This window comes from Microcebus murinus, chromosome 17 (genome assembly GCF_040939455.1).
Source record: "Microcebus murinus isolate Inina chromosome 17, M.murinus_Inina_mat1.0, whole genome shotgun sequence".
Taxonomy (NCBI): domain Eukaryota; kingdom Metazoa; phylum Chordata; class Mammalia; order Primates; family Cheirogaleidae; genus Microcebus; species Microcebus murinus.
In genome coordinates, this window is record NC_134120.1 from 11194559 (window position 1) to 11218847 (window position 24289).

Below are 24289 nucleotides of genomic sequence, written 5' to 3' on the forward strand. Positions count from 1 at the left end.
ATAAATGAATAGAACAAATTTAAATCAAACCAAGTTTCACTTGAAAATAATAAATTTAACATGGCTATAATCATAATAGTAGTAATAGTAAAAACATTCCTCTAACTTCATGAGCATGCATCAAGATTTATTATGTAATATTTCAGAGGATTATTTTGTGATAGGAAACATTATTTGGACTTATATATTTTGAGACTTTTTAGAGCATTATTACCTATGATGCTAAATCAAGTTTAATCTTGCATCCAAATTAAAGTCCTATCCTACATGCTTAACATATTATAATCGAATTGGATAAATCATACCACCACCCCCAAATTATAGATTTTAATCAAAATTGGCTCAAATACTTAAAAATACTATGAAAATATCATTCTTTCCTCCTAATGCTTGGTTAATATCAGAATGAAGACTTTTTCCATTTTCCTCAAATACCACAACATTTAAGAATCTTGACAGTGTCTACAGTGTTGGTGGAGCCACTTAAAGAGAAAATAGAGAAGAAAAACATACATAAACATATTAACAGATGAAAAATACATTATAGCCAAGGCAAAGGTGAAATGGAGGTGGGAAGCATCAAAATATGGCCTGGTTCTTGCAGCCGTTTCATTCCCCATGGATAAAATTGCTCTATGAAATACCTGACACTGTACACATTGCTTTGAAATTGTATCTTGTGGGTGTCTCCATAGTCAAGGCAATAAAATGTGATGGATGTCTAGTCTCCCTGGCTTCAGGTAGGATAAATTTAGGAAACAATCATGATGTAATTGAGATCAATACTAGATGCTGAAAAACTTTATGGCGGATCTCACTGACTGATGGGGAGTAAGGACAAGCCCACAAGTAACCTACTTCTGTGCCAAAATTTCTGGGGTTTTTTTCTTACTTCTCCATGTTAGAGAAGAGCAGTGAGGGAAGGAACTGGTTTTCTCTCAGTAACAAGTGCCATCCATAGTGTGTCAAGCAACCCAGGATATTTATTAGATGTAAACCAACTCTTGTATGCAATTTAGTGTGGAATTACAGTTTAAATTGTGTTAATATGTTCAGCTGAATATCTTTTGGTAATGAAATAAATGTTAGAACAGCCTTGTCTGCACACTATGGAAAAATGAAGCCATTCAAAAATAAAATTATCTTGCTGTAGAACATGATGAATAACAACATTTAACATTTATTGAAAACATGCAATGTGGCAGACACTTATCTCATTTAATCCTCACCGTACCCTTTCAAAATCAGACCTAATCCTATTAACTGTTATCTTATTAAATTGTTTTTTTCTAAAGTAAATGGCAGCACAGAGAAGTACAATAATTTCCCTAAACTTTCACAGCCGATAAATGGAGATACTGGATGTCAAATACAGGCAGGTGGATTCGACAGTGCAACGTTTAATAATAATAATGCTATACCAACAAGAGAGTATGGGGGCTAGAAGAACTACAAGATGCTCCCCCAAAAGCCAAAATTTTGACTCCATAAATACCAGAAAGGGTTTTAATGTGTTTACATGTATAAATGTGTCTGCATTGATCATGTACAAAAATGTAGGCTGCTTACTTACTTGTAAGGTTAGTACATATTGCTTAAGCTATCTGGTTATTAGCTTCACAATCACAAGGAATTCAGTTCATTTTCATGAAATAAGTTGCTGAGTTCAAAGATCAGAAATGTAATGGCAGTGCCTTCAAAGAACATCGTGCTATATATTCTGTTCTATCCTCTACTTCCCCTCCTTTCCCAAGTTTCTCTTTGATCAAGCTAAACATCAGAATCTGGCTTTTAAAAAGACTCGAAGTGCCTTTCATTTTCTCTCAGCTGCCTGAGGAGTAACAACTTCTGCATCTTACATGAAAAAAATTTATTTCTCCCTAAAAATAACTCCAACTTCAAATGCCCCCTGCAAAGAGGTTGAAATAATTCATCTTGAACTCTGAGAAGACAAAAGAAGGTAATTGCATGGGCTAGCCATCACCTGCAGCAGGGGCAGCAGGCACAAGAGTCATTGCTGATCTTGTAAAGGCAGTTATGAGCATTTCCTGCTCGTGGCTTTGAGGGAGAAGAGGTCAGGGCTCACGCAGTCTCCTTTGGGCCATTTGCATGCTTTTTTGGATTAGGAACACTCACCACATCAACTACACTTTGTATATGCTCTGGTGGTTTTGTTTTCCTGTGGTTCTCTTCTTCCTCTCATTAATGCTGTAAGCACTAAGAGTAGCAAGTGCCTAAACAATTAATTTCCTTGTTCCTTAGCTAAAAATAAACTTGTTCAAGTAAAAATGAGTATAAAATTATAAATTAATAAGGCAATACCTAAAAACTTAAAAACCAACGAATGAAGCATATGGTATGATGTACATCTGTAGGAGACCAGAATTTGCCACTCCAAAATACGCCTCTTTAGAATAAGGATTATTTTGAGAAACTGCAGACACAGAAAAAGCTCTGGAAACAAAAATAGAAGTTACCCTTTTGTAAGGGAAATTTACAACTATATATCTATATATTCACTCATGAGGGTGTCTCCCTGTCTGTACCAGAAAGAGAGGGTGACTCCAGATGACTAAAATCTCTGTCAATAGAGAAAGGCACTGGTTTAAATCTGCATAACAAACTTTACTTTTGTTTGCTTTTCCTAAGAACTCATTCTCTTTACCAGCCCATCTCACACCCTTCTTTGTGTCAACAAATGGATAGTACTTAAGCCTGAATTCAAAGCCACCTCTGAGATTTATGCATTTCTCTGGGTATGTTCCATGGATAATGAGGTATACATGCTATTAAACTTCTTTGTGTTTTCCCATTGTTAATCTGTCATTATTACAGGGGGTCCCAACTAAGATGCAGATAGTAATATATTTTTCTTCCCCTATGCATTCAAATGTTTTAGTACCTTATATATGGTAAGCACTCAGTATAAATTAAATTGTAAAATGAGACAATAAATTGATTTGGACTTACAATGTCTCTTGCTCCCAAAAAATCCAGAATGTGCACAAGAACTGCATGTCCCAAAAGATGTGTTTTTGCAGTGATCTATTTGAAACTGTCCTTTATGAAATTAATAAAAGACCAAAGGTTGAAACTGTGGTAGGAGCATGAACTCTGCAAAGATACAGGATAGGCATAGTTAAAATATATATATATATATATTATGTATATATACACACATATATAAAACCAGCAGTTGTCCCCTTGTTTGCTTTCCTATAATTGTTACTCAGGAGTCACATAGCTGATTGTCTTAAAGATTCTTAACTTGCTTAATTGCTCTCATAGATAACATCGCCCTGTGAAACCTGAGGCTAGTTTTAAAAATATCTTCCAGGCCCTGCATTCTAGTGGAACAGGTGACCCATCCAGACCAGTGGTCCCTACCAAGGAACTGACTCAACTGGTCTTGTGACCCCCAGCCAGGAAGGGACTCAGCACAAGAAAACAATTTCTACACCCCTGTGGGTCCACCCCAACCCAGCCCATCAGCAGATCCAATTCCCTAGCCCTTTGCCCACCAAACTATCCTTTTAAACCCTTTCTCCCAAAGTCTCAGGGAGATGGATGTAAGAACATCCTCCCGTCTCCTCGCATGATGCCTGTGATATTACACTTTCTCTCTGCTGTAACCTATGCTGTCTCAGTGTGTTGGCTTTCTTTCTCTTGAGTAGTGGGCAGTCAATGTAGTAAGGCTGTAGCTATTCTCCCAAGAATGGTGTCAAGTTCAGGCCACTTTTTTTAAAGTCACTTACTCAGTCACTGGGGAAAAAAAATGTGCTTCCCACCAGATTTAGTACTTAAGTCATTGTTTGTATTTATACATTTCCTTTCTCTCTAGAAGAAGGCCCTCTTGAAGAATTAATCCCATCCCCAATCTTCCCTGTTTCTTTCTACATACCTTTCTAGTCCTGCCTTATCTCTTTAATTTTTACTTTATTCTTTTGGATGAGGTTGAGGTGTTTTTTGTTTGTTTGTTTTTTATTTCTAACCATATACTTTCCTGGAAAATCAATGATATAAACAATAGTTACATTCTCAAGCAAGTCCACAAAAACCCATAATAAACCTGAAATACTACATATTTGCAATAGTAATTTTTCTTGCTATTGCTCCTTTCAAGTCATTTAGGCAAGTCATTTAACCTCTGTGGGCCTCAATTTCCTTTTCTATAAAATTAAGGGGCTGGACTACATGATATCCCTTTCAGCCTCAACTATCTCTGGCGACATTTTAACTGCATTATAAATTACATGGCGAAATAAGCTGAGAGTCTAACCATCACCTCTAACATTATTTCAAGTTTTGTTCTTTGAGATTATCATTTGCTTTGCTTTGATAAAGGAGCCAGTTTATAAATTTGGCATCTAGCCATCTGTTTTAGTTGCTTCTGTCTATTTAAAGCTGGGGTGAGTGAAGTATAGATAGATCAAAAGGCTACTAAGTATCCTTGGGTAGACTCAAATTTAAGTCTGAGTGAGAAAACCCCAGGGCTGGTGTGAGCATGGACTTTGAGGCAAACCTGAGTTCAAAGTCCTGAACCAGCACTTGTAAGTTCTGTGACCTTGGGCAACACTTCCCTCAGAGTGTTTTTATCAGAATTAAGTGGAGAGATGAATTTAAAATACCTGGTGAGCACTCAATAGACTATAGTTATTATTATTATGAAAGATAATACTTAGAAATCTATCTTCTGATTAAGACAAAAAACACAATATGTCTACAATATTCTAATCTACTATTTTGACTTTTCCTTTAAACTTTATGCATTACAATATTTTAACATAAACAGTCTATTCTGATGTTTGTCTTAGATTCAAATTTCTTTAATAAGGTTAAATGAAGAAACGAAAATCACTTTTCACTATTAATATTGAGTGTGTAATTATTTTCATTAAGTATACTTGATGAGCACAAACCTAATTTTCTGTTTGAATTTACGATTTATATAAATGTTTCAAAGTGAAATAAATAGATATCTTGCCAAACGAATAAAGGAGTAAATTATCAACCATTATCAATATATTTGCTAAAAGTGAATGCTCAAAACATGTTGCTAATAGGTTACAATTTTTAAATCATTTTTTAAATAAAAGTAATTCTTCCTCAGTTACCACCTCCTCCTTCTCTTTTTCTCCAAACTGAGCTCCAGGCCAGGAGTATGAACTCTGAGGTTAGGGTAGTGTAAGTGCTGTAGAAAGAACAAAGACACAGCCTCATGCACTATAGTGGCCTCTGCTCTGCACAGAGAAAGACAGCACATGATGTCATCCTCCAGTATTGCTGATCAATCATGGAAGTGCTATTGATTCCTGGTGTATATGGAGTGCTAGTCAAATTACTATGAACATTTAAGAGTAATTCATGGAATAATGCCTGCTAGGGGACTAGAATCAAATTTCAAATGACCAAATATAAAACACTGGAAAATAAAGTCAGAAAATCATAATTTCTGATTGGGACAATATTAGGAAATCTTCAAGATAGAGAATCATAGAATAGTGATGTGGAATTCGATCCTGAATGAATGAGAAGAGTAAGAGAAAAGAAAAGTTAAGATCGCAAAGCATGGCATGTCGGTCAAGTACTGTAAGGCAAGTCACTTGTGTCACCTCATTTAATTCTAAGCACAAACAAATTTCCAGCTTTCAGGTGAAGAAATCATTCATCAAAGAAGTTAAATAATTTGGCCCAACATCACTAGCTATTAAGGTAGCAGGTAGTATAAAAATGTACTTAAGCCCTGTGATTTCTCCCACAGAAATCTCTGTCCTTTAGAACAGGGAGTGAGTAAGAAAAGACAATAAGGAAATATCACTATGAAAAAAAAAGGCTCTTATAGTAAAAAGAAAATGTATAAGATGATTAATACCCAGAGTCAAGATTTTTAGATAAATAATTGACAAATATTGATTATCGAGTATGAAATTTGACACATGCTTTTGTTCTCATGAAACATAATAAGACAACTTTCATTATTTTTGAACTTTGTAGAGATTAAATTCTAATTTTGAAAATAAAGATAGCAACACACTGCCATACTATGAAGCGTCTATGTGCAAATTATTACAAAGTCATGGAGGAAATTTGAATTCTAGCTGGCAGATCAGGAAGTTATTTACTAAGGAGATAATATTTAATATGTTAGAAAATGACTGACAATTTCAACAGGATAAACATCACAACAAGAAAAGAAAAATATGAGCCAAAGCATGCATTCATGGCAGAGCAAGATACCTTCTGGGAAAAGAATAAAGTTTAGCATAGAAAGAATAAGGTAGGTAGGGCATCAAGAGAAGGTCAACAGATAAAAGGAGATCAAGAAGTTAGATCCAGATGCAAGCAGAAGAATGAGATAGTGCCTGTGAAATGTGAAGAAGGGACAAGAGAAATCAGCTTGAAGGTTGTTAAAATGATTTTCTAAATTATAATAAATTGTTAGTCAATTAAACTCTCATGGAAATTAAGAGAAAGAGATAGTGACATTATAAAAGTAAAATTACCTGGCTTGGGTGGCAGATAAAAGAGTATATCTAGGAACCAAGAAAGGGCAAGATGACACAAATGTTTCTGGTTGATGGGAAGAGTGATAGTACCCAATTTATCACATATGAGAAAAAATAAGCATGAATTTGGGACATTTGGCTAGAGATGATTGTAGAAAGTTTGAAATGGCATTTGGATCATAAGACATGGGCTGAGGAATTTCAATCTGTAAAACTCAATACGGATTTGAATTTTTCAAACTGTAAAATTCAATCTGATTGAATTTTAAAGAGTAATCAAACCTAAGTTGTAATTGAAGACCACACTCAAGTGTTACCATCCTCTTACTAAGCATAGAAAAAATAGATGTGTCAGTCACTAATATAGAGGAAATGTACATTCATTCAGTAAACTAGAATGGCTTTTATTTTCACAAAATAAAGTCCAAAAGCTGGCAAGTCCAGATATAGGAAAAAAAGTAGAAGCAGAAGAGTTAGTTTCAGAAATAAAGAGGGATGTCAGTTATTAAAGACAACATAAAAGAAATTATAGATAAATGATGATAAATTAGATAAATAGGAAGATACATAGAGAGATACATAGATAGATATATTGATAGAAGAAGTGAAAATAGATTAAAACTGATTCTTCTGAATTTTAAAGTAAAGTGAAGTTTAAATCAGTGGCCAAGTACTTGAATGGGAATACAATTAAAGTTATAAAATTGGAGACATAAAAATATCCAAAAGTACTAAACAAATGACAATGTAAAATAGATGCACAGAATAGCAGAGTAAAAAAATAAACTTTAAAATTAAAATTTCTCAGCTCTAAATCTCAACTTTGCCTTTTAATTGGTCATATGACTTCAGGGAAGTAATTTAACCTCCCTGAACTGAATTTCAACGTCTGTAAGATGTATATAATATCTATCTTACAAAGTGTAATCATAAGAATAAACTAGATAATATGCACAATATAACTCTAAATGCCTGGCAAATGATCTAAAATTAATAGACATTATTATCACCATTATTTTAATACCCACACTGTACAACAGTCAGATGGCACAAATTAATATTCTTGTGGCTATCTGTCTCATTCTGTTATTGCTCAGTACATTTCTAGACCCTGAAGGAAAAGGGTGGGAGAAGAAACCTTTTATGCCACTTTGTTATTATTACAATTGCTGAGTTGTAGTGTAGCTCAATTAATTTAGAAAGCATGAATATCAGCATATTTCCATAACTTTATTGCAGCCAGTAAGAAAAGCAAGGTTTAGTAATACAATATAGGGGCTCTGAGACACTGTTAGACAGAGTGAAACGTTGAGTTGGAAGGGGGATTCAGTATGTTAGAAAATAACAATAGAAATGGCATTATCCATGCTTTTCCACTTTAATAAAACAGATCACACTGGCAAAACAAAAGGGGAAAACATTGTATAGCCTGAGGCTGCCTAATGAAGCACAGGTTTTGTTTTAAACACATGATAGTCAAATCTAATATTTTATGAATGGTTGATGAACAAAATTAAATTGAACACTTTCATTATTCTCAGCATGGTCCTAGATACCAGGTAAAACACAAAGTAGATGATCTCTGCCTTCATGTAGTTCTGAATGAAATATAACTGCCGACTAAATAAAGAAAAAAAGGTTTAAAAGTGAAAATATGAAATAAATATTAATACAGAACATACTGCTAGTAAGAATAATAATAGTGAGTGAGGCTGGGCGTGGTGGCTCACACCTATAATCCTAGCACTCTGGGAGGCCGAGGCAGGCGGATTGCTCGAGGTCAGGAGTTCAAAACCAGCCTGAGCAAGACCTCGTCTCTACTAAAAATAGAAAGAAATTAATTGACCAACTAAAAATATATATACAAAAAATTTATTAGCCGGGCATGGTGGCACATGCCTGTAGTCCCAGCTACTTGGGAGGCTGAGGCAGTAGGATCACTTGAGCCCAGGAGATTGAGGTTGTTGTGAGCTAGGCTGATGCCACATCACTCACTCTAGCCTGGGCAACAAAGTAAGACTCTGTCTCAAAAAAATAAAATAAAATAAAATAATAATAATAATAGTGAGTGATATTCGTTAGCAACTTCTTTGTTCCAAGTACTGCTAGATACTTTATATATGTGAAAACATTTAATGTTCATGACTGCAAACAAGTTTGAAATCATATTCTTGATTTTAATGATGAAAAATATGTACTAAAAGCAGTATGCTTGAGTCTTAGATACACAATATTCTTATCAAAATAACTGTCTAAGAAAGAGTTTATAATCAAATCCAACAAAAAATATTACTTTGAATAAATATACACAATTGTTTTCCAATGCAGTTCAAAAATATGTAAGTATAGAATAATACTAGTTTTAATAACCTCTGGTACAAGGAATTTACTTTTTTATGTGCTCATAAAAATGTGTTTATACCACCAGTAATTTAAAATAACGATGCTACATGCAACAGCTATTATAGTAATACATAATGTAAGTCTGCCAATAATTAAATAACACTTCAAGTTATTTTAACACTTCTGTCATGCATTTCTAAAATGAATTGCCTTATATCATCAAAGCCTCAATTTTCTTCATTATTTGAAACGTTTTTTGAGATGAGGATTTCCAACAAACATGTTATAGTCCAAGTGCAGTGTATATTTCTCTAATTCTCTTTTTTTATGTCCTGGGTATTAAACAAACAATGGTAATATATAAAAGCAAGACTGTCTTCCCACAGTGCAATCAATTCAAGATCATGTTCCAGCAGTTGATTAGGAAAGTGCTTTGTTCATCATGCTCAGCTGAAGAGGGAGTGAGTCTGGGTAATATTCTTTTTTTTTTTTTTTTTTTTTTACAGGGATAAAGTTTGTGTGTGGAAATGAATACAGTGGCAAGTCTGCCCATAACATTATCATTCAAATTAAAGTTAATGCCTTAATGATCACCTTATAAATATTAATATACTCATTAGTTCACTTTGGCAATGGTTACTTTTCATACCTGTGTCAGATCCTACTCCAATAATAACAGAAAATGTAAGTAGGAGAGCCTATGTTTGGCAGTCTATTCACTGAAAGGTCCTTCTTAACTTATTTTACCTAAATTTAGGGAAATTTTTTGGAAAAAATGAATGTAAAGGAAGCAGTTCAGCTAGTAAGTATAGGCTCCTTGGACTGTATACAATACAGTGTAGTCACCTGGACTTTTGAATGATGGACCTAAGCAGTCAGAAAAGTGAAAATGTGTGTAATTTAGATATTATTTATTATTATAAAACTTTAAGTAATATGCTAAAAGATGAATACGGGCAGAGTAAATTAAGAGTGAACAGAGATAACGGGAAAGTAAGAGACAGGAAAGAAAGGAGAATGAAACAAAAAAATATAATGAAGCCAATAGAGACATGACAGCAATTAATTTTTTCACTGCGGTCTGTGAGTGAATTGTGGGACTGTGCTCCTGTAGCCTATCTGGCATCACCTCTCTTAGGTTAGGCCTCTAATATTTTTCTCTGTAGGCTCCAAAGTATGTTTGGGCAGCACAGTGATACCAAAACAGTAGTCTATGTATTTCTTCCTTTCCTTTCTTCCTGGTCCACAGCAGGTGTGCTATAGCACGAAGTACTATTAGTCAAGACAGAGAAAGTGGATGGATTCTGGAGTATGTTTTCGGAATAATAAGGTAGGTCTGTATTGCATTTCCCCTGGCACCAGAAAACTGCACCAGAAACATGGATTGATCTCCCTACAACCAATGCCAGATGAGAAATTGGTGATACCAGACAGGTAGTGAAAGTACCACAACATTCTCATCAAATTTAGCAGCCTGTTTATTAAGTGCTCTCCTGCTGGCTGTAAGTATTTGATTAGAATACAAAGGGTTTTTTTTTTTTTTTTTTTTTGAAAAAAACAAAAAACACATCTTGATTCTTTCATTTTTAGCTAGCATACTGGTTGCTTCAGTGGAGGGGGCAATTCTTACAGTGTCATGTGCCACCATTTTCCATGAATTCCAAAAATGTTTGCTTTAGTCAACATTTAGTGAGAGGCTTTGAATAGGATTTAGAAAAAAACATTTCATAAATCAACCACTGCTCTTTGAATGTTAATTATTAAACAAAAACATATCTAACAACCCCTCAAAAAAGTTATGCCGAATTGCAGCATCAAAGCAGATTATATGGAATAGAATAAGGAAAAAGGTAGTACAAACATAAGATGTGATACATAGACTCTCATGTTTGAAAGAATTCTTCCTAAAATAGAATAATTGTATAAGTGGTAATCAAACCCATAACTGGAAATTTTTTTAATTTAAAAAAGGACCAACTAAGCAAAAGTAAAAACTGCATTGAGACAAAATTTATAAAAAGCAATTTTCACTTCTGACTCAGTCTTGAGAATTTAACTACATTTGAGACAAAAGTAGTAAAAAGCAATTCCTTCTCCTGACTCAGGCTTCACAATTTTTAAAAATATGCTTGTTTGGAAGGACACAGATCTGAGTTGTCTCAGACTACACTTCTCTTCCACATGAAATAAATTTCAGAGAAAAACTGAATAGGTCTACAGGATCTTAAGGGAATAAAACATGTCAACAGGACAGGTTGGATTTTTATACATGATGCCATTTATTTACTAATTTAGTCAAAAAATTTTACTGTTGCTTCTATGTACCTGTCATTGTGAAATAGTTATAGAGATACAGCCTTAAATATAGTCTTATAATCAGTAGAGAAGAGAAAATCAAGTTTAAAATATGCAAAATGGTGTAATCTCTATGGAAAACAATATGGTGGAACATAATTTGTACAACTGTGTTCATTACAGCATTATTCACAATATACAAATGTGGAAATAACCCAGATGTCCATTAATGGATGAATGAATAAACAAATAGTGGTTGATATATACAATGGAATATTATTCAGCCTTAAAGAAATTTGGACATATGCTACAACATGGATGTTGAAGACATTATGTTAGGCAAAATAAGCCAGTTGTAAAATGACAAATGCTGTATGATTCCACTTATATGACACGCCTTTTATGTATAGCAAAACTTACAAAGACAAAAAGTAGTATGATAATTGTCAGGGACTTGGGGGAAGAGGAAATGGTGAGTTGTTTAATGAATTTAGGGTTTCAGTTTGAGAAGATGAAAACATTTTGGAGATAGACGGTGCTGAAGGTTGTACAACAGTGTGCATCTACTTAATGATGCTGATGTGTACAGTAATAAGAATACTGACATTAGATGCTTCTGCAAGGAATCTCAATGCTACTCCCCCAGCCACAGTGGGAAAAGCACGTATTCTGAAATGTAAGTTAAGTGGAGAACAAAACCTAAATGTTGCAAAATGTATTAAAATGCAGAAAACATAATAAAAACACTCTAGTAGTAATAAATTTGGTTAATAAGGTAGAACCAGTATTTTGATTTAATGGAAAACATCTGAGCTTGCGAACTTTTTTGTAACCAAAATACAGATGATTCCCTACTCTATGATGGCTCATTTAAAATTCTTCATAATAAAGTGCTCAGGCATTTTAATGGCTTACAGCAATACTATTTATTTATTATCTGCTTGTTGAGCACAACCATGGTACCAGCATGAACAAGAGAAATTTTACCCCTGATATGATGGAGCTTGTGTTGAACAGCAGTGATTCCTCAAGTGTGGTCTCTGGACCAGCCACTTCAGCATCTCGAGGAGCCTTGTTAGAAATGAAATTCTCTGCCTCACCCCAGACCTTCTATGGACCCAGAGACATGGGGTGTTTAAACAAGCCTTCCAGTTGATTCAAATACACACTATAGTTTGAGAGCCACTGATGTGGTATATCAGGAAACTCTGAGCTTCACTTGTTTGCATTTAGCTACAAAGATGTTTTGCACATGTGAAACCTGTGGCAACAAATACTTAATGATGACCATGCATAAGCTTTAGGTCATATGAAAAATATCCAAGGACCATTTGAAAGCTTATATATTCCTGTTTTTTATTATAAGTATTATTTCCCTCAATTTATGCTGTTATCTGTTATTTCTCAGATGCTAAATAATAGTTTCTTTTAAAGACACTTAATCCAGTTGTGCCAAACACAATTATTTATTAAAAGTTCGTTGTCAAACATCCCTAAAAGGTTAGATATGAACCAAAAAGACATATCTGTTTTAGTTTAAGATTGCAGACTCAAGATTCTTCATCAATAGAGATGTACTTCAAATATCTATCAGTTCACCAATAATTTTTTCAGGCTGTTGGAGTGTCACTTGTCCTTCTAACACCTGGAACAAACAGTGCCAAAGCATCAGATAGTAAAAAAAAATGTACGGTTGGAAGAATCATAAAAGGTGTGTTTTTTCTCTATTTAATTTTAATTACATTTCTTTCTTTCTAGCAGTCTGATTTATTTCAGACTCTGAAATTAGAAGCTCCTGATTTATGGCATGGATAGTCCCTTATGTTCCATGATAACAACACTTATAAATGCATAAAGTTATATGTTCCCAAGCGATGTGGCTATCTTGAAAGACTGGAGCCCAACATTTTGCTGCAAAGTATTTTGCTAATATAGATACATGTGGATAAGTAAATGGCTCTGAGGAAAGATTTGAGTATGAGTATCTTTGACCTTCATGTACTCACTTTTATAACTTTCATGATATGGCACATACCCAATCATCCAGGCATATGGAGAGTGTATAGAGATGTGTTCATAATTAATAGACAACTAAAGGTCTAAAAACAAATTGTTAAAGCTCATAGTAGGAAGCACAGCCTTTTGGCATGATGATATTTGTGCTGTTGCCTGGTAATTGGGCACCATTCAGAAGAGCACAGTGATTGTGTAATTAACACTTGATACATATTACCTTTAATTACTTAAGGCAACCTGGCTTGGAGGAATCTGTGTGTGAGTGTGAGTGTGTGCATATGTGCTTCTGCGCAAACGGATTTTCTGCCTCTAATAAAAGAGTTTTTGTCCTATACTTGCCTGATCCAGTTCAAAACCTCTGCTTGATGTGAAGGCAGCCAAGGTTAGAGAAGAAAGCAAGATGCAAGACAGACAAATTAAACTTGAAGGTATCTCTGGATACTCTTCAAAGAGAAATCATTTTATCAATAATGGACAGCAGAACTGACATCCTGTTGAACCCCTGCTAGAAAAGCATTCTGTTTATTGGTAGACAAATGCTCTGATAAAAGGCATCCTATGAACGTGTTCATAGATGGTAAGTGATCACTCACCCTTGCAGGTCAGAATTTTTTTTTTCCCCTCTGCATTTAAGCAGCAGTGTGTACAGTTAGAAATGATTGACTTTCCTGGTTTATTTAGTTTATTAATACAATAACATATTATCATCTGGGCTATATGTAAAGCAACACTGTCTCAGAGCAATATTCAATTTTAATGCATATCCATTAGCCTCCAAATACCCAGTCCCATCTTGTCACTTCCTGGCTTTGTATCACTTCTCACTCAACCTTACCTGGGTCTGCAAGAGTCCTAATTGTGCTTGCTCTAGTCAAAGGTGCAAACTGGAGCCCCAGAAGTACAGTGCAGCTAATGGAAGAGTTTTCTTCGGCCCCTAGGGTATTTTTTCTTTTTTTTTCTCTTTTCTGTTCTTTTCTTTTTAAAATTAAATCAGTTACCCAAAACTGAAAATTGTTACAGTCCCATAAAAATGTGGATTTTTGGTTCCACTTGAAAAGTTTGAATTGCGGTCACATCATGCTCCTTTCCTGCAAGGGGCCATTCTGTTGGAGATGAAGGGGTGGGTTGTGCTCCCCAGGAAGCCGCAGACTTCAACACTAGCTACTACCTTCCTCCCACTGAGGGGCCAGCAGCCCTTTGTCATTGAGCTTCTGGTGCTGCTTTTTATATACATGATTCAGTTTATGCATTTATATGGCCTGCTGGCCTCTGTAGACATTTACATTTTTCAACACCTGCTATAGGTATTTCTTCTTTTTCCTGCCAATGCGTTGGCCCCATAGTCTGCGGATAAAGCCAGTAAGTATCCAGCATCCCAATCCAGCCATGTTGCCTGATAACCCACATGAAAAGTGTTCTGGCTTCATCCTTTTCTTTTATATGCAGATTAAATTATTCACACCATATTCTACCTTTACAGTCATAATTTTAGCCCCATTTGTAAAGTTCCTGGGAGTTAGCAAAGGCGACGAGGGCAGTGTCATGGCTTACTCAGTACCTTGCTTTCTCTATCATCTCTTGCTCAAAACCTTCACTCCTGATCAACTCTGGCCTTCTTATCACCCTTGAGTTTCTCCAGCTCCATCTGATATCCATTTTTTCAGGAAATGGACTCAGTCCTCCCTTCATTGCTGTAGGTAGTGGATATCATGAGTCTGACAATCATAGTGTTACACAATGTTTTCTCATGACTTGGGTGATAATTCAGGGAAATTATAAGAAATAACATATAACTGGACATCAGACAGGCTAAGCCAAGTGAATTTTTACTCTTTTGTCTTCTTATTAACTTGCCACTGTGCTATATGGAGAGTGCTTGCAAAACAAACAGTAACTATCTATATCAGAAATTCCTATGTATAAAGTAAAATTATAAATATATTTTATAAGACCCAGAAGTCACAAAGAATCCCAGGTTGGTGTGAATCAGTAATACAGTGCTGTTACTTTTAAGGCAAACATGGGACCTGGCTGCAACAAGAGTAGGGCTATGAAAGAAAGTACTGGTCATGTGTCAGAAACCTGATAAAGCTACCAGCTTAGTTTTGGTCTCTATCATGGTCAAACTGAAGAATAATATATATATAATAATTATAAATAATACTATAATAATAGTACTATAATAATACTATAAATAATGCTATAAATAATACATTATAAATGATACTATATTAATACTATATATAAAGTCATTATGATTTAGTTTAAACATATGTACATATATACATATTATATGTTGTTTAACTACATAATATGTATACATATATGTGTTTATTTGTATGTACATATAGATAATATGATGTAGTTAAACAACAGAAGATATGAGGAATGTCTATAAGTTCTTGGTCTCCTAGTGTTGTATACAAATAGCACTAAACCGAGAACAATGACTCCTGGTGACCAACGCCAGCCCAGTAATGTATGTGAGTCCTATAAGTCTTCTCAGTGCAGCCATTCCCCACTACCCAGGCAGAGGACACCCTGGGCATTCATACAGCCTCCACCTGCAGGGAGGAGTGGAAGGAGGGGATTCCTGAAGCACAGTCTTAAAGCTGCTGACTTTTTAGAAACAACAGCCAAGACAGTCCAGCTGGCAGTGTAGCAGACCTCCACACAGCAGTTGTTTGGTGAATTGACTTCATATCAGCTTTGAATAACAGGCTAAAATATTAAACAACCAGCCTTCTGAATGTAAATACAGCTACAAAAAATCACTTTTCTGAGTTGAAGATAAGTGTATTTTTGAATATCTAGATAAATTCATGCAAACAGACCAGCATGCACAGCAGTCACCATCAATTCTATAGCATGTCTATATCAATTAAAATGTAGTTAAACTATACTCCTACCTACTATTTGTTCCTATTAGGTCATTAAATATGAGATGTTAGATTTTGAACAAGAGAGTAGTTTATTATATCTCAAGAAGTAGTACAATTAATCAATTAATCAAAGTATGTGCCTAAACTATTGACACAGTTTTTCCATCTTAACAACAGTAACTTGCTTATGCAAGCAGCTAAGAAACCTGAAGACCAAGTAGCTATGAAATTTCTAAAAGTGTTTTCTACAACTGATTAAGAGTTGAATATGTTTCCTTGCAAGAGGTGGTCCAAAGCCTGGAAGAGTGGTAGTCATTTGGTACAAGGACTAGTGAATACAGTGGATGACAGTTTCTAAGTCTAGCCTCTGTAGTTTGAGCAGTGTTGTTTGTGGGACATGTGGTTGAGTGCTGTCCTTCAAGAGGACTGGCCTGTCTCTACTGACGAATCTCGGCTGCTTAATTGACTGCATCCTCATCATTTCATCCAATTGGTGGCAGCAGACATCCACTGTAATGGATTGACCAGGTTTTATGAAGCTGTAGTGGATAATACCAGTGCTGGACCATCAGACACCATTAGCTTTTTTTCAATGAATATTCAGTTTAGGAATGTGTTTCAGTACTTCTTTATTCAACCATTGTGCCCAATGCTTGCAATTGTCAAAAAGAATCAATTTCTCATCACATGTAACAATATGGTGTAGAAATGATTCCCCTTTATGTCATGACAACCAAGAAAAGCAAGTTTCAAGATGATTTCTCTTTGTTGGAGGTAAATGGTTGAGCTATTTCCCCTAAGATCTCTTGTCCCTTCTGTCCACATATGAGGCCACCACTGGAGACAGTTACCATGGTGAAAGGCTCAGTGGCAATATTCTCAAGCAGTTTTGCAACATCACAAACAGCTCTGAGAACAGATTCACACAATTAGCAGTAAGCAAAGACTATACCTGAAACGCCAGGTATTAGCCTCTCAGATATTAGAAACCTTTCACATATCTTATCTCCTTAATGGCACATCATCAGTTTTTCTCTTCCTCATCTCAGATTCTCTGTACATCACAGGAGGAGGCTACTGTCCTAATTTTAGCAGATTTATAATCTTTTCACTGTTAGCCCCTTGCACTGCCTGTATTCCCCATCTAATGTTTGTGCCAGCTGAGGACAGATCAATGTGTGCTGCAAGAAGAGATTCTTTACACCTGCCTCAGAGGATCTTTCAAGAATAATTCTCTAAAGAACATTGTCTTTGTTCTGACTACCTCAAAGTTATAATTACACAAGTCCTCAGTGATTACCACAAATGCAGAAGGCAAATACAGTGCCAGAAAAGATAAAAGACCTAGTAGAAGTAGCAATTGTCTTGGCTCAGTTTACCAGGAATTGAGAGTTCATTGGATATTTACCACCTGCCCCCATTTGGGGAAAGAGAATTGTAAAACACAATCCTTCTCCTGATGAATTTTTATATCTCATTGGAGAGATTAGCCCAAGCATATAAAAAAAGATGCTAAAATGATAAATAACTGAAGTTACTGCATTGCACAACACCCTCTCTAATTATTAAGAGAGTTTCAAGATAGAGATGGGAGTTGTTATAGCCTTATTGCAGCAGGCCCATTTGGGGTGCCCTACCTTCCCCAAGCCTGTCTTCCAAAGAGTGTGGGACTCCATAGTTACAAAGAGCTGGAACTTCTGGGGTCACTAACCTACATCAGGGTTTCCTTCTTCAAAGGTGAGGGCATCTTCCAATTTAGGATTTTTCGTAACAGGGTTCTCCCTCTGGAATTCAGTAGAAAAGAGAGATGAAGCCATTAACACCCTCCTTTTACTTTCCTGGGCATGTCCCCACCATGTTTCCTTTACAGACTTTGCTACATAAGCGGTGTATGCACTTGAGTTTCCACAGCTCCAACTACACACAGAACAACATCTTCAAATACTTATGTCCTTGGAGACTAATTAACCTCAGATTCTGTAAGGTGAAAACGGCAGCACCAGCCTTTACATCATTGCAGATAAATCAAACAAACTGATGTAAATCAGTAGGGCCGGTAAGCAAATATCTGGCTTTTCTGAATTAAATGGAGAATCTTCCTTGACATCTGAAGCTTGATATCTTTCAGCAGAGATGACAGCTCTGAAACTGCTCTTGCAGTGTGGACTGGAATATACAAAACAATTTGGGGCATCATTTACATATCACACAGACACCTCAAGCTGGCAAGATTGTTGCCTAGCAAAGAAAATACCAATAAAGTAAAGCTTCAGGGATCTGCCCTGGGTTAAGGTAGTGTGGTAGGTGCTAGTTGGTTAATTAAGCAGTGTTGTGCCTTAGAAGGGTTAAGGGAGGGAGCAGAGAGTTTAGTAAAGAGCCATTTTTCTTCTCACTGTTCTCCCTTATCACCTTTCACTACAAGACAATGCTCTGAGCAACCAGAAGCAATGATTGTGCAAATTATTTTCTTTCAGAAATTGAAGTAGGGTTGAGTTTAGGGGAAGAGGTGGTAGGAACAGAAACAAGATCAAAATACAAAATACAGATGTGTTTTTGTGATCCAAGAAAAATCAGCTCTTTTAACAACTACCTAAAACTCAGTCAGACCTTCCCAATAATAGGATGCTTTAAATCCTTTTAAATCTCAAATATATCTGGTATTGATTCTTATTTGATTTATTTTTCTTTCTTGCATCCTATTATTTAATATATCCCCTTGTCTTCCTTAGTCTACAGTAGTTTTCCTTATACTTAATATAGTGTCTGACACATAGCAGATACTCAATAAACATTTACTAAATAAAGTACCAATTAATTAAGTCCATATACAATAATTTGGATTTCAAAGAAGGCTTCATTATTTATTAACAAGCAGAAGGAGCAATGAAATTCTGGAAAGAGATTTTTCATTAGGGTCATAAAATCTTAATTCAAATCTTGGTTATGTCAATCAATACATGATCTTCATAAAATCATGTCATTTAAGCTCTAGGGTTCTTCATTTGTACAAGCAAGAAAGAAAGAAGAGAAGAAAGGGGGAGGAAGGAAGAAAGGAAATTCATAATAATAATGAATATCAATTGAGTGCTTATAGACACTGTTATAACACCTTTGCACACATCAGCTCAAAATAATCATCATCATTCCCACGAGAATACTGAGGCAGAAGTTAAGTAATTTTCCTAAGATCACAAAGATGGTAAGTAGTGGACATTGGATAGAAATCCAGGCAATGTGACTCAAGGTATTAATACTATTTATCTCTCATTCTAAACAAATACACATACACACACATATGCACACCCACAATGCTCCCTGTCACGAGACTGTAACATACTAACCTCTTGAGGCTGTAGTGGGGATTAAATTAAACAAGTCACATTACAGAGAGTGCCTGTCAGTGGTGTTTTCACTAAGCTCCTTTGATGAAATTGCACACAGGCCTTTTATTTCCACTTGAGTTTAAGACTGCCCTGAGTCCCAGCCCACTCTTCCCTCACTTCTGCTTCCTTTCCCAGAAGCACTGCCATGTCTTCCACCCTCACCTTAGATCTTGTTACAGCAGGGGACTTTCTCAAGCAATCTCACTTCCGGTTATTACCCAAAATAATGGAAAGCAGTGTCTCAGAGAGATACATGCACACCCATATTCATAGCATGATAATTGACAGTGGCCAAAGGGAAGATGCAACTTATGTGTCCATTGACAGACAATGGATGAACCAAATGTGGTGTATACATACAATGGGATCATACGTACCTTACCCAACCTTAAGAAGGTTGGGTATTCTGACACACGCAACAACATGGATTAACCTTGTGGACATTACACTAAGAGAATAAACCTATCACGAACAAACACTGTGTGATTTCATTTATGTGAGATATTTAGAGCAGTTAAATTCATAGAGACGTAATATACAATGGTAATTTCCAAGAGTGGGATGGGCAGGGAATGGAGAGTTATTGTTCAATGGGTATAGAATATTCATTATTCAAGATGAAAAGAGTTCTGAAGATAGGTTGCACAACTATGTGAATGTAATTAACACTACCGAACTGCACACTTAAAATGGTTAAGATGGTAAATTTTATGTTACATATATTTTACCACTATTAGCAATAAGATAAAATTTTAAAGGGGGAATTTTCACACCAAAAGCCACAACAGAATGTGCCATTGCACATTAGTTTCTCAATAAATATGCTCAGCACTCACTTTCAAGCTTCAGATGTTTAAAGTCAGTCCACAGCTAATTGTCCATAGACTTTTGTTTCTAGCAAATTCATATAGGCACTTTAATCCCAGAATAGTTAGGCAACTGTTGGGAAAATGAAAAGGATATAGATTATTGTCATTAGCCTGGCTGTGTATGATCACATGGAAGATCATGGCATAAGGAAATTATTTTATTTCTCAACATCTGTCTTTTCCTTTTCTCCCTTCCCTGGCTGTACAATGCACCAATGTTTTCCTCCTATTTCACAAACACTCCTTCTCTCTTGCCTCTTTGGTACTCGAAATCAAAGACACTGACCTTTTTATTCAGTGGTTAGGCTAGTTGAGAAAGAAAGTAATTTGACTTAGTAAGTTTGCATTATATGTGTGAATGCCTGTCAGTCACATACTCTCTCCTAGGGTTTTATATAACATATTTTCAAATTATATAACATGGGTCCTAGTCAGAGCAAAATTCCTGAAGTGTAGGATTTAAGATACCATGATACAAAAGTTTTTAGAGATGTGGATGTTTAGAGTGATCAGGATGTGTCTCAAAATACGTCACCTAGACCACAGTCTGCTTCTCATGAGATGGAGAATATTTGAGATGAATCCTAGTTTCACAAATTCTTAAATAAAAGACTCCCTAAGAGTTCTCATGGACTTAGGTGGCTTTTATTGAACCAGGCTTATTTAGAGCTCCATAGAGGTCTCCAGTGGCTGCTTCAAGACATTTCTTTATTTTGGAATCACCATAAAGAGAAAGTGATACTAAATGTAAGAAAACTCGACCTCCTATTCTCCTTGAACCTTCTTAATGTAAATGACAGATTCCAGAAGTTTTATAACATTCTGAAATTTGACAATCTCACAAACTACTAAACCAGCAAATTCTCCTGTAACTGAGAAAAAATATAAAGGACGACTGGGAGATGGGGAATGGGATATGGAGACAATTTTTACCTTTCAATTATATTTTGAAACCCGAGATTTCTCAAGGATCATTACTAATTTAGAAACTAATTAAATGGAACCTGGACAAAGCAAAGCCTCACCCAAGCAAATTAAAATAGACAAAGTCAGTTTTCAGCAATGTTAGCCACCCTCTACAACAAACGAAGGGCCTCCTTCTGGCCAATTGTCTTCATCTTGGTTACTCTACTGGGTGATCCCTCAAGCTGCACTGGACTCTCCCGCAACTCCTAATCACAGCTGTTCTCTGTTCAGGCTCTAAAAGCTTGCTAAATTTAGTCACACAATGTATGTCAATGACTAAGACACTTAAGTTTTACCCCAGGTATTGAGGATCTCAATCTTAGTATCAGTAGTATTAGACTTGACAGGGACCTCCAAGGTCATCTTATTAATTTTTCCACGTAATTAAAATAATTTTCTCTGCATTTCCCCCCACCACCATAATCATGATAATGTCCCTCCTTGAACCCTCCAGCTATTGGCTGTCCACTATATTAGGAAAAGCATTTCTATCATCTGATGGCTTTTCTTATTAGAAAGTTAGCTCCAAGGTTTAGCCACATGTATTCTGTATTCAATATCTTCATTTCTGCCATTTTAGTTCATTGGTTTCTGGTTCATTGGTTTTTTCATATTCTTGTTAGTCTCTTATGCATATAGTAATAGTCATCACATATGTGCCAGGAACATATGTGATGTGAAGGTAGGGGCTTTAAATTGATTATTAATTCTCACCACTGCAGCCCTATAATATAGTTCTTTCTAATGATAAAAAGTTACTTGTCACTGAAAAGATAGTTAATTCTAATGATAAAGGAAAAAAGGCATAGAGAGTTAATTGCCCCAAATCACGCACTCTTTAATGGACAGAACCACAGTCGTGTCCTACCATAAAGACTCCAATATCCTTTTCATTACCCATTTCATTACTTCTTACCCATCTTTATATTCAGAAAAATGCACACTGTGATATGATTTCTTCTCTTTTCTGTATTTTCCTTTCGAGTCAACTAGTATGTAATATTATAAGATATACATTTATATATACTTGTGTATATTTCTTTTATTAATATAAATGTAAACAAATATGCACAAAACATTTATTAGATATATTCAACATTATTACGTTATTTAATTAAAGTTCATTTTGAAAATGCCTGCTAGCCTGTATCTCAGCTCTACTATGAGGAATCAAGTAAGGTTTGTGGTCCATAAACAGAGTGAGAGCAGAATACTCTTGCAGGCCTAGAATAACATTAGCAGCAGGAATGAAAGAGTAACAATGCCAATAGAAAGTGGAAACAAAGATAAGAAAACATCATAGTCCAAGTTTGTCATGACTGAATTATTTCTCATCCATGCCAAAGGGGTATGCAATTCCATTCCTGAATCCCCTACTGATAAACATAAACATTGATGTTGAACATGTCTTAATAACATGGGGAACTTCTGGATGCTAAACTTACATGCTGTTCATCGCATCCACAAAACAATAAAAGAAGAAGACTCTAGTAAAAGAATGCCTAAGGGCTTTAGAGGATTGATGTGAGTAGTGGGTGACATAGGAACCTCTAAGGTGACACATAATTAAAAATAAATATTGATACCAAGTAGCATGATGAATTGGCTTTCATTAAATAAATAGAACTGGCTAAACAGAGAATGGGCTTCTTGTAGGGGGTTAGAGCACAGATGGATCTGAGATCTCTTGACAGAGATCAAAAAGAATTTAACAATAAATCAGGAAAATCTGGGTTTAATCCCACTTCACAATTTACTGCATAGCTGGGAAAACCTTTTATCCTTTCCAATGGACCTCTCTTTGGCTGGTCACCTAACTGAGAGAAGGTCACTCAACATAAGACACTCAACATAACATAACAGGAATAGGAGAACCAGTCCAAGGACTACTGCAAAAGACCAGACAGCAGTTGCAGGGGCTCACACAATAGCAGTTGAATTGGGTATGGAGAAAGGGAGATATATTTAAGCGCTATTATGCAGGCAAAAGTATTAGATTTAGTGGCTACCATTTGTGTTGAAGTAGAGAAGAAAGTGAAAGATGAAGAAATAACTCTGTGAATTCATTCCTGTTTGCCTGGCTCTTCAATGGGAGCATTTCAGTCAAAATAGAGAATAAAAAATAAAGTGTGGAGAAGTACACAGTATGAATAGATGGGTGTATGTGAATTTGAGTTGAGTAGGCTAAGTCGCAGGAGTGATGTCCAACAGTGAAGTATATCTGAAGCTCAAGAGAGAATTCTGAGTGGAGCTTTGAAGTCATCAGATTACAAGTGATTATTGAATCCATAGGATGAGTGTACTAAGTGAAAAAAGATGAGACGAGAGGAGGTGAAAAAAAAGAGGGTCAAAGACAAAACTCTGGGGAAGAGTGACACTTAAAGGTTAGGCAGTGAAAGAAGAGTCATCAAGACAAAGTAAAGAGTGACTAGAGGTCATAGAAGAGCAGAGTGTAGTCCCATAGATGTCAGGAGAGAAATATTAATACTACTCAAGTAGAGAATGCTCAATTGTGTCAAAAACTAGGGAGTTTTATATGATAGCCATCAATAGTTTCATACTAAAATAAACCATTCTTTGAATACCAGCTTTGCTGGATATGAATGGAAACGTACCTCTCCAAGCTTCCATTTCATCCTCTAGTAATTGGCTGGAAGGAAGTTGTCTCTCTTCCAATGGTTGAAACACTTAGCCCTGCTTTGATTACATAGAAAGCACTCAGAAAATATTGCTTGTTATTATTAGTTTTAACTATTGTTAGGAAAAAGAGAACTGAAAGGTGACTATTGCATTTCGCAACTCAGACATGACCTGTCCCATCCTTCAAGAGTAGATTCAGAGTGGTAAACGTAGGATGCTTACTGCATTGGGATGAAAAGTACTGACGTGATCCAGATGAGATTGCTGTTCTGTACATCAAAATCAGTTCATTATCTGTAATTTCATACAATTCAACTTCATATGTAATTGACTAGATGTACTGACATTAAGTCTTCATTATTTTTTAATGAAGTCTTGAGACAGGATGA